The sequence below is a fragment of the Pteropus vampyrus genome, unplaced genomic scaffold, assembly GCF_000151845.1.
Source record: "Pteropus vampyrus isolate Shadow unplaced genomic scaffold, Pvam_2.0 Scaffold3, whole genome shotgun sequence".
Classification (NCBI taxonomy): Eukaryota; Metazoa; Chordata; class Mammalia; order Chiroptera; family Pteropodidae; genus Pteropus; species Pteropus vampyrus.
The window spans coordinates 15,784,490-15,797,051 of record NW_011888784.1 but is presented as its reverse complement, the minus strand read 5'-3'; the positions used below and the strand labels follow the sequence as shown (position 1 = coordinate 15,797,051).

General features: G+C 34.3%; 1 protein-coding gene across 7 annotated transcripts in view; it reads right to left on the bottom strand.

Moving 5' to 3' along the window:
* NOL4 (nucleolar protein 4) overlaps window positions 1–12,562 on the bottom strand; it is a 279,961-nt gene that overhangs the window by 130,288 nt on the left and 137,111 nt on the right. The window lies entirely within an intron of this gene.

Sequence of the window (12,562 nt, the reverse complement as noted above, 5' to 3'; positions counted from 1 at the left end):
ATTACCCTCATTTTAAGATTGGTACTTGGAAATTTAGTCCTAAAATCCAGGTCAGATGCTTATAGCGTCCAAAAAGCTTTTTATCGTTTGCCCCCAGATACAACACAGTCCTCCAGCTTTAATCCTTTGATACTGCTTCAGAAAAATTTCCTTTCATATTTTACCATAAGACTAACTTCTAAACCCAAAATATACACATACATAACCTTGCTCCAGAAGATTAGTACCTTGATATCCAAAAAGGTGGAAAAAATTTCTAATTCTTCAAAATCTATTTGCAATGTAGAGTTTAGGTACGATTCTCTTTATCACCCCTGATCTCTGCTCCAAGTCTTCTCCCAGCTCTAGGGTCCCCAATAAAAATGTAAGTTTTTCTATTATTAGATTAAACCTTATATTTTACACCATAACTCCCTTTACTCTATAACACAGAGCAGGCATCTAGTCTAAACCGATCCTTTGCATCACTCTGCTCCATTCCTGCCTCAAGCCAACTCCCTGTCTCATTCCTGCTTTTGTCACCTTTTTGTCCATCTAGAAATTCCTTCCATGTTTGCATTTCCCTTCTTCAAATCCTTCTGATCACCTTCCAGTTCTTTGAATTTCCATTTTACTTATCTTCTATAATATAGTTTTTAAAACTTAGATAAACACCTGTTCTGTGTTTTATATTTTCTTATATGCAAAAACTTCAATTGTTGACTATGAAAGTCTTGTACTTCCAAGTCCTCAATACCACAAAAATCTTTGAACAGATAATCAGAATGCAATTATCTATTTGTGTTGGTATTTTCAAAATATTATCCAGATTATATATTTAGTAACACTATCTTAAACATGTACAAAAGAGTGATGCTACATCTGAAGTCAAAACATTGCACACTAAGAAGTTTGCTAATGTAAATAAATATGTGTAAATAAATATATATATACACACACACACACACATACATGACTTCTGCTACAAGGGTAAAGGACAAAGTAACAAGAGCATCCGGTTTTCCACTAAATTAATTCTACGGGGGTTGTTACCCTTTTGTGGTAGCTCCTAATTCAGCCTTTGCCATTAAAAGAATAGGTTCTAATTTAAAGAGTAATACAGAGAAGGCACAGAGGTAAGCTGGATGTTTCAAAGCATATAACTAAAGTACAGCACAATGCATAAAAATAATTCTGAGCTATCAATGAGGAGGTATTTTATTCATTATATTTTAACCCAATACCTATTGTGTGGTAGACACTCTTCTTGGCACTGTGAGTCCATTGAGACTCCATACGGAATTTGTTCATAACCTAGACTATAACAAAATAATCACAATGCAAGGTAGAAAATAACATCTAACCCATGAGAGTTTTATATAAGGCAGAATAAATAAACAAGGTTCTTCACAAAAAAATAGTCACCTACAATCTCCGGAAATGAGGACAATATCAGGGAAGACCTTTTATAAGAGGTGCAGTTTGAAGAAAGTGAGATTATGTAGATACATGATGGTGATGGTGGAGGTTATTCTTGTTCAAGAGAATGAATGAGAAAAAGCACCAAAGGCAGCAAAGAGCTGAAAGGGGACAGGGGATTGAGTATACTCTACATGCTAAGGCATGGAATTGTATATTTTAGAGAGTAGTGGGTTTTTTACTGTATATTCCTTTTTCTGGATCACTTATAAAATTACTAATTGTTTTCCCAGGGCAGGTAGTTGGAGAAGCCCACTGATTATGTGAGTCTAGTCTGAGAAAAGTCTATCTCTGTTCCTACCTCAAAGCCACTGTCAACTGACCAATTACAAAATTTTCTCCCAATTCTAAGGTGACTCATTTTTTTAAATGGCCATTAATTCAATAACATATCAATGGTTTCTTAACTGCCTAAATAAATTATAGACTATTATTTTCATGCTTACCCACTAGCTGGTTTAGGGTTTCAAAGAAAAAAGTAGATATTTTATAGAAAACAATATGCATAAACATTTTTTATATTTTTGTAATGTGAATTGAAAATGTCTATTTCTCTTGTTGATGAAATCGTATTACTGTGAATATTACTGTTTTACTACCTATATTCATAATACAATAAAATGTTAAACTTCAGTTAAAGATAAGTAAAAATTTATACATACATATATTCTCCCCCCAAATCATGAGCCACCTGATTTATCCATGGACTCCAAGATAAGTGATCTTGAACTGGACGGCATGCTTTTTTTTCTTATCTTAAATGGTACCATAATAATCATATCTGTCACAGATTTTCAAATTCCTACTCCAACCTTAATATTCTAGATTTCACTGGGGGTTTGTTTAGTCCTTTTTCTCATCTTATAATACCTTGTCATCTTATGGCTCAAAAGTCTATGTTTTAATTACCAGTTAGACTGTAAGTGTCTAAAAGGTATGTATTTTACATCTTATGTTTCTTTGTGCTCCTCTATAGAACCCAGCTTGGTGCTTAATACAAAGTTGACATGACAGATATACATCTGTCTGTCTCTACAGAGAGATCAATTAATTGATAAATAAGACAATGTCATAGATAGTATAACACACTAATGCAGTTGTGTAAGGTATTCATACATGGGCAGCTTACTTATGAAGCTATTTATTGCTACAAATTAAAAACAAAACAATACCGTGAGTTTTATAATTTTCTGTCTCATATAACAAGCAGGATATACAATGATAAATTCTCATGTTAAATTTAAAGTGAATCTAAGAAAATCATTAGATAGCAGTTCAATGTTTTCGAAGAGATTTGACAGCTAACTCCTTGAGAGAAATGTCTCAGAAAACACATTAGATGGACAATAGAAATAAGAAACAGTGTCATATAGTATTACTATAAAGTCATTCTATTAGAAAATGATTTGACAATTTATAGGAGAAATGGCTCAGGAATTTATCATAAATTATGCTAAACTAATAAGTAAGTTAAATGAAAACAATGTCACAGATTTGGGGTGAGTTATTCCAAAAACAAGTTGGAATCAATATGATCCAAAAGTAGTTTCCCTAACTTGGCATTTAGCCAAACAACTCAAGAGGACTTTTGCTTGCTAAAAATAAATCAATAAATACTTTATCCTGAAAAACTGTAGCAACTACAAAAAAGAGGACCCAACAATAACAAGCTTATTGTTTGAAATAAATGTCTTGCAGCTGGGTAGGACTTTGGCTGTCTTCACATATTTATCTGGATTTCTTTGTTTGCTATCAAGTGTCTGAACATTAAGAACATTCCTTATTTCCTTAAGTTTTTATTTACACTGTTGTATATAGGGTATGGTGGTGGTAGATAAATATACTAATTAATCCCTTAACTGTATAATTTCAATTATCATAGAACTACAAGAGGAACAAACATCACTTGGTGAACTGGCCTCAGCTCTGAGTGCACTAACTGGATATGACTTAGATTTAGTTCTTTTGGAGAAAAATAAGGTTGTTTGTGGTTTATGTGAAATAGATGGTAAGCATTCAGCAGAATTATCTTTGGAAGTATGAAAAAGTTGTATGTGTGTTTTAGCAGCCAACTGAGGCAATGTACTAAGCATCTACAGGGATGGAAACCTAGTGCATAAAATCCCTTCCTAACATATAAGTATAGGCTAACAGAAGCATAATCTCTTGCTACCCTGAAAAAATTTGCAGCTATGAGACAGAAAAAGGGACTCATTGGACTTGTTCTTTTTATGTTAACCTCTAGAAAGGAAGTATAAAAATTATTGCCATTTTTTCCTAAAATTGGGCCTGCCTTTGGTTCTTACCTTTTCAGATTATTGGGGGACCAACTCCTTTATGAATTTTATGAGAAACTCCAGTGCCCTTCCAATAAATACCCATTTTTTGTATTTTGGTTTTTTTTTTAAATTTAGCCAATGACAGTTTTTTAACTTGAAAAAGCAACTAATGCATAATATTTGTTTTACTTTTGAAAAAACAAGAAACAGAAATGTTAAGTGACTTTACTATGTCCAGTTAAAAAATATAACTTACATGTTGAAGGAACCTGAAGTCATGTACTAAAATATAGTCAAAGAACTGGGGTGTTCTAAACCTGAAAGAAGAACACTTTCGGAGATTATGAGAAGAGATATAATTGAATCAAATATTTAAAGATTTTAAAGTATTCTTACTATCTGTCAGAAGTTGAAGAATTAGAAGTTATGCAGAATCAGTTTTTTGTGCAATTTATAGGAAACGATTCTGACAAAATTATCAAAATGTCAAAAAAGTTTGTCTATCTCTCAGATGTGTATAAGTATGAAATTTTAGCAATTGAAGGGCAAGTTCCAGTTCTTATTCCATTATTAGTATGTGATTGGCACATAGTAAATGTTCAATAAGTATTGTTGAACTGGACAATCGGAGATCACAATCACATATCTATTTAGTATCTATTTAAAAACAGACTGTGAGTCTTTTTACATTCTTATAAGTATGTATAAGTGCCCATCCCTAATACCCAGAATCTGTAAATCTATTACTCCTGTGATTATGGGATGTCATATGAGGTACAATGGATTTTGAATAGGAAAATTATCTGGACGGGCCTGGTTTACTCACATGAGCATTTAGCACAGAGCCTTCTCTGGTTAGTTGCAGAATGGGAAGTCAGAGAGATTCAAAGAACCAAGGTTTTTCAGTATACCATTGATGAACTGAAAATGGAGAAGGTCACATAAGAAGGAATGAATGCACGCAGTCTTAAGGAGCCGATAGAGATCTCCGCTGACAGCCACCAAGGAAACAGGGACCTCAGTCCTACAACCACAAGAAATTAAACTCTATCAACAACTTAATTTAATTTACTTTGGTCGGGGGCAGGGAATCTAGAAGCATTTCTTGTACAAGAATGTTGGGGCAACATGTGAGAAATTAACATAGATAATATCCAACAACTAATTGGTTGAATATGAAATTATGGGAGGCAACTGTTGATACTAAGAGAACTAAATATGACAGCCCTCAACTTTGAGTTTAGTAGGACAATCTGAGGTTAATACAATACCATTAAATAAATCTCTAGGAAATTTTCAGAAAAAGAACTCAGCAAGCAAAGTAGTCTCTCTCGATCAAAACTCATAAACAAGAGCCAGTGTGGCCTCACTTGAAAAGACTCATTAAAAAACCATGATTTTTCTCAAAATGCTTCTATGTTTACTAAAAGGTTAAAGATAAAGATATACTTACTGAAGTCAAGTATATGTTTGCAAAATTGAGTCTTTTATGTTTGTAAAGCAGAGCTGTGTACCATGAGCTGAAATCACTGTCAATTTTGCTTACATAGTAGGAAAGAGTATTATTCTAGGGAAAATTATCAAAGATCTTCAAAGTTTGTTCTATGGGTCCCTCATGTTCTATTTTCCATCTTTATGGCAAATCCTCCAGCTATTTGAATGCACACTGGATCTCTGTAAATTGTTTTACTGAGGAATAGATTGACAGATTGATTGATCATCCTTTGACTGAAGTTCTCCCACAGAAAAATGTTACTTTGGCTAGGTACTTGTAATTTAAACCTTTTATCTCTAATTGTGTAATGACAGGCTTTTTTCTCTTGGTATTGTCAGCCATTAGCAAGCAGGTAAAGAAGTGTACTGTGCTTTGGGAGTGTAGAGGGAGAAATTTTGCAATCATACTAGAACTATTTAATTTCTAGGTTTTACAGTAACTTAGAGGCTGATGATTAGAAGGCATGCTCCATGATGTTTTCTTCTAAGCCCCTCTTCCCAATTTCCTCTTCCTACTGTAGTGGATGAACCAAGACTATTCAATGAGGAAACTGAAGCTACTATTTTAACATTTTGAGATGGCAAGAAACCTAGGCATCCAAGTACTTTTTGAACTTAAAGGATAAGTATATCCTAAATTAAGTATTCCAAAAGGCTTCTCCCACATGCTTCTTCATTTTATACTGGTAATTTGCTGGTTTGCTCTCAGATCTTTTCTTTTTCCTCTCTTTGCAAACCATTTTCCATATTCCCTTGCCTACTGTCTTATGACTTGGTTAAATAATGGGAGATATCGACAAGAGACTGAAGATGGGAAGAAGAGAAGATGCCTGGCTATCCCTATTCCCCATCCCACACCCACACACTCTCTCTGGTTCAGGCGATCTCTCCATCTCCAGCATAAACTTCAACTTCTCTATGTCCTAGCTCTTGCCAGAAAGTATCTTTGGTGAATCTCATCCTACCAGGAAGCTCGGGCTCTCAGGCTCTAGTAATACCAACTCCTCCCCTGCTTTTGCACATCTGGCTATAGCAGATTCTTTCTTTTGTTATTAATTTCTAGTTGCTTTGCTATACCTTGTTTGGCATTTGAGCTCTTCCAACACCATTGTAAACAGTGCCTTGTATTAAGTTTTTCTGATGAATGGCATGGAATGGGCTCCATTTTCAGATAGGATCACCACTGATACAATTTGCCTTACTTTGGTCTTAAGAATTCTGTTTTCTGGTATCTGTAATTTTATTATAATCAATATTTTGTGATTTTTTCTTAATGTCAATTTATTATTTGATATCCAAGACATTTTCACCAAGCTTTCTTCACTATTTCTATCTCAGAAGCTGATATCCAGTATCATCAGTAACAGTAGTATTAATAAACTTATCAGCCATCTTAAAGGATTCGACAAATTATAAAGTATTATTATTTAAATACTTGTCAGAGGACTAGTATCTCCTTAACAAAGACTAATTTATTTCGATTTATTTAAACAAAAGGACTTATAATAGACTGATCTGAATAATAACAATTGCTTTGAATCATTAAATACTTTAATTGTATAAGTCATTTGGGTAGTCATTACCTTTATAATATTCAAAATAGACTTAGAGATAACACTCAGATTTCCTATTTTAAAGATCTTGATACAGATAAAATGAAGAACTTGCTCTAGTCACACTGACAATGACAAACACAGGATTAGAAACTGGTTCCCAATTTCAGGCCAAATTTCTGTCTTAACCCTACTGCTATGCCTCGGCAGGAAATATATTTAGGTATTGTGAGAAGAGTCTGAAAAAGATAGGTGTGTTATGTGTGTGTGTGGAGGGGGGGATGAGTTAACTATTGATTTAGGAGGCTCTTAGAGACACTACTAATTAAAAAGCGTCATATGAGGTTACCCATTTTGTAGTATTTCATAAAATCAGAAGTCACAGTGATTGGCCTGCTTACTACCTTCCACTCATTGTAACTAAAGTCTTCTTGCAATTAGAATAATGGCTATGATGTTTTTATAAATGCAGATAAATGTTCAATATCACCATGATTATAAGAGTACAGGATAACCAATTACATTTAACATTCAGGGCTAAATTATAGCAAATGAAATCATCTTAGGAAATTTGCTAAAGATTTGAATAGATAAGAGAAAAAATAAAATAATTTTACAAATATATGAGATAAAAGAAAACCAACATGAGCATGAGTATTTAAAGGATACAGAAAATGAAAATCCTATTGTTGAAGGAGAATAGTAACATATTTTTTATTTTTCTATTTAGGAAGTGATTTTTGCAATTGATTTAATATATACTTCACAGGGACCCAGTGTGGTAAAATAGGTGTTAATTACCCCATTTCACTAATGTGAAAATGTCTAAATCTTAAAAAAGGTCCTGTGATTCACTAAAGGTAGCACAGTGAATGAATGGCAAAACTAGCTCTTAGTGGCAGATGTCACAACCAGTACTTGGAAACCACTAAAATGAATACGAACGGAGGAGGAAGAGAAGGGTGGGGGCAGAAGAAAGGCAATAGTGAAGGTGGCTTGGAACAAATTCTAAACAGGGATGTGTCAAGGAAGCATGAGAAAAAGTACTTGGTGAAGGGTAGTGGGGCTAGGCATCACAGGAAATATCCTGGGAGGTGTCGGAAATAAAGTGATAAAATCATCATTACTGAGTATTAGTGCAGGGGGTACTGAAATTGAAGAAATATCTTCCGGCAACGTACCCTCTTCCTCTTCCTCTGATGATCAAATATACTAAATTATAAAGAGTGAGAGAACAGAGGCTAGGCTTTTTTTCTTTGCTGTATGCCCTGAAGCTAGCATTATGGTTTGAGTGTAGTGGGTATTCCGCAAATGCCAAAAGAATTATATTGATGATTCCAATCCACATTGATCCCATTTTCTAAGCTCATACTTTTCATATTTCAAAATTTTTTCTATTACATTATACATTAATTTTTCACACACATAAGTCATATTTTCCCCAAATGCTCATGGAGAGTGTGGATTGCTTTACTACTCCTTTGCATAGAGTAGTATATATAAGGTCACCAAGTAGAAATACAATGTTTTTAAAAAGTCAATAGAAGGAAAAACATTTTGTTTTTGCTAATGTTTCATTTATCATCATAAAAGCGTTGGCAAAAAGTAATGTCAAATTGTGTTTGGGAAAAATAAAAAACTAAGAATTGAAAGAATCCCAAGGTAATGATTTTTTTATTGTAGTGGTATATATACCCATTTTCATTTATACTGTTTCATACATGAAAAATCACTGAATCTTCCAAATCAAATCATAATTACAAAATCTGTCTTGGTTGACCATTACAAATAAATTCTCTAAGTTTCTGTACTAACTGTATCAATTTAAACTCTGAATAATACCAAGATAAGAGCTTTTATAATGTGATTATTTCTAATTAGCTGAGAGCTGCTCAAAATACACTACCCACCCTCCCTACCCATATTTCATGCTGCTATACCAGGTTACATTACCACGCCATTTATAAAATCTTTCTTTGGATAAAGTACAGAAGATTCTGGTTTGAAAGCCCTTGTTTCTTGACTTAAGCCAAAGAGAAAACATTTTCTGGGTTTGAATGACCTACTTTAGAGAGCAGTTTACTGCTGACGGCACCTTTCCAAGTTCCTTCTTCAGTATCTCTGTGCAAAGAAATTAAACTAGACAACTAATCATATTGAACATATCATTTTAGGGTATGAATTTCCTCTCTATACTTCCTTCTGGAACAAATTAATTTGCCAGCAGCCCACTGCCTTGGTAGTCATACAACCTCCCCTGGCCAAAACTGCCAAGGCAGGCACCTGACCAAAAGACCATCAAACTACAAAAGGTCAAAGTCACAACCAATATGGTCCAACCAGAAGAGTGAATTAGGTAAGAAAGACTCCGTATCTGAGATTTTGATCTAACATCCTTCTTCTCAAGATGTAGGCTAATGATGAACATCAAAATCACCTGTGAACATTTTTAAAGGCTACTCACAAGAACAATGCCTCCTAACACAGCACATGCCCAGGTTAAATAGTCACAGAATTTTGACTTCCAATTCTCTTATTACTTATGGTTATTTTTCCTTTTAGGAATAGGAATAGGGAATGGGAGGCAGGGATATAGTGGGGGGCAAGGCACAATGCTTGCTGCATAGTAGGGGCTCAATAAATTTGAAATGAATTTTAGAGGGATAAAAAGGAAGGGAAAAAAGGAAAGAGGAATAAAAGTGTAAGGATGTAGGCACATACTCTTAGGTAATCATAAAAAGAATATAATATTCTTTAAGAAATTGGAATATTGGAATAGTTATTTGTTGATTAATTTGTTGATTATAATTGCTGATATTTATTCTCTTGTATAGGCTGACAAATTTTCTCAGGTATATACCTATATATTTCCTCAGATATATATATCTATATAGATAGGTGAAAAACAAATGAAAGATTAAGGGGAACAGGCGGTAGAGAGAGCAAGTCATGGCAGGAGAAGGGAAAGAGAAGGGAAGAGAAGGGGAGAGAAGTGAACAGAGGGGTAAGACAGGAGAGGGGAAGGAGAGAAGATGAAGTAGATGAGGAGGTCAAGGGAAGAAGAAGAAAGAGGAGAAAAGTGGTTAAGGAGGAGTACTTATTTTAGTCTAAATAAATGATCACTTAGATATAGTTATCTGATTAATATCTGGCTCTCCCCCAGAAGCCCAGGCTGAGGGAGCAGAGACTAGGTCAGTTTCTGCTCCTTGCTGTATCTAACACAGCTCCAGTCCCCAAAAGCAGGGCTTCTCAGACTATCTGTGGTGATGAATTGGGTCTTTTTATTTCCAATCTGGCATGGACAAATAGTTTGTAAAATTTAAAAAAAAATAAAAAATAAAACAAAACAAAACAAAAAATACCCTGAACATGACATTCAAAATACAAGCCCATTTATTTATTATTAAATTCTACAGACATAAAATTGTCTATTCCAAATCTTGTACTTATCTCATCATGGACCAGTAATAGTTTTCAGGACCAACACTGGTCCACTAACTGTTCCTTGAAGAGCCTGACCTGGTAAAAACTCATTAAAAATATGAAAACTAGCTAAACAATATAAACATCAGAATATTAACAGTTCAGCAATAAATTATAATTGTATCATGGTTTTTCTGGAATTTGATCTTTTTTCTGCATTTTATTACCACCACAGAGCTGAGAAGAACACAGGGTGGTGATCATGACCCCTATTTTTAAGTGGTTATATTGAGGACAAAGGGCAGGCTTGTCAGGCTTGTCTTACGGAGTGGCAGAATAGAAGGGGACTTAGTTCTCTTGACTCTCCCAGGCCACTGGTTTTTTTTCATAGGCCTCTTTTAGCCCGCAGTCAAATTGGACATGTAGCATTAATTAGTGAGCTGTAAGCGCTTTCATTTTCACTTTGGCTAGCAGACTCCAGTAAATCTCTAATTTACACATTTCAGCTCTGCTGACATTTGCATACCAATATTTTGAGCTAGTTTTTTATTTGGCTTAGCTTCCATTTCTGTATCTATAATGTTAAGATATATATTTAAATGGTACTCCAGTAGAGACCCTGCCACATTTAATCATTCCCAAAAGTAAGCGTGCTGTCCTCCCATCCCACTTTTCTTTAGTCTGAAAATTACCTCATGCAGTAACAGCTAGTATAAAACAGCTAGTATAAAAACAATATTAAAGCAATAGCAATAACAGCAAATCATTAGCAAAATGTTCTTTCCAACAATCGATTCAAAATAATGATAAAAATGAAACCTACATTTGAAAACTTGGTGACCTTTTTTTTTAAGGCTATCTACTGAACTATCATTTATCTACCTTGTCTAGAAACATACACCAAAATGTTCACAGAAATTATCTATTGGGAGTACAGTGCATTGGGACTGGAGAATAGGGGACCCTTCCTTCCTCTTTATACATTTCTATACTTTTGGAAACTCTTTCTCATGAATATGTATTTAAATGAATATGTAATATTTTATTAATAATATATTGGCGATAGAAGAGACTCCAGTAAGTCTAAAAACTTTCATCACATATATTTTAAAACTTAAAATGTGTAACGTTTTATTACTTTATCCATTGAACTTTGAAACAGAGCACCATGGAAGGCAGGTTCTTAGCCCTACAGTAGATAGATGAAGAAACGACCGTGGAAGGACGAGGCTGAGATTCCAAGGGAAGTATTTGTGATGCCAAAGTCTGTGCGCTTCCCATTTCCCGATGCTGCAGGGCAATGAAAAATGAGCATGTTGTAATATTTAATGGGATCTCCTTTTCCTTCCGACTCAGGTATCATGGAGTGGAAAAACAACAAAAGCGCCATTTGAGACACGTACCTGTGACAGTGATACAACCCAAACTTCAGGGTAGTCTTATGCCAAAATTGTTCTTGTACGTTTGGTTGGAAATATTTCCTATATTTTAACTAACCTACTGAATTTTTTTCCCTGTTATGATAAAATCAGTAAGAGATCACTTTAGTCTCTAAAAGGTTAGAGACAGATGCAGAGAACATTTTAAGTTGGCAAGGATCGCATTCTACTGCAGGTAATCTTATCTGATAACCAAAAATATTCTCAGATGGGGAAAACAATGAAAATATTTGCCAGATTATAAATCTAATTTTCTATCACAGGTCCAATAACACATAATTTGCTTCTAATTGATAATTCTCCCAAACCTAAGTGCTTAAAATATTTAAAATAAGAGTTATTAACAATATCATCCTATCCCCAGCACTGCTATTTCTCTTGACCAGTTAAAAATTATGAAATACATTTTAAGGCCACTAAGAAAATGAAGCCTTGGGGTCAAGAAGAAACAATGCTAAATTAACAGGTTAAAATTGTAAGCTCTAAAGCAACCTTAAGAGAAAAACTTGGGAAAAGGCTGTGAGGATTTGTAACAAAAAATAAGCAGGAAATTTTTAAAAATCACATTCTTGGGCTTCTTCCACACCCACTCACCACTCTGAGGACTGGCAACCAGAAGAAAAAAATTAAGGCAAAGAGGACCCCTGGTATCCTTTTTTTGTCAGGTGTTAACAGAAGCACATGTCTTCTTTCCGAATGGGTAATAGTCATCCCTTGGGAACTTATTAGCTAAAGGGGGAAAAAAACCCTTGGTTATCACCCTTAAATTTTCTACTTAGAGCAATTTCAAGAGAGAGAAAACACATGTACAGCGTTCTCTAACAAAGCAATGGCTTCTGAGATTTTCTAAGTTTCTAAACTTCTTTCCAAGTTTTAGAAAAGCACTACATGTGATTTTCCTTTCTTTCACTTTTTT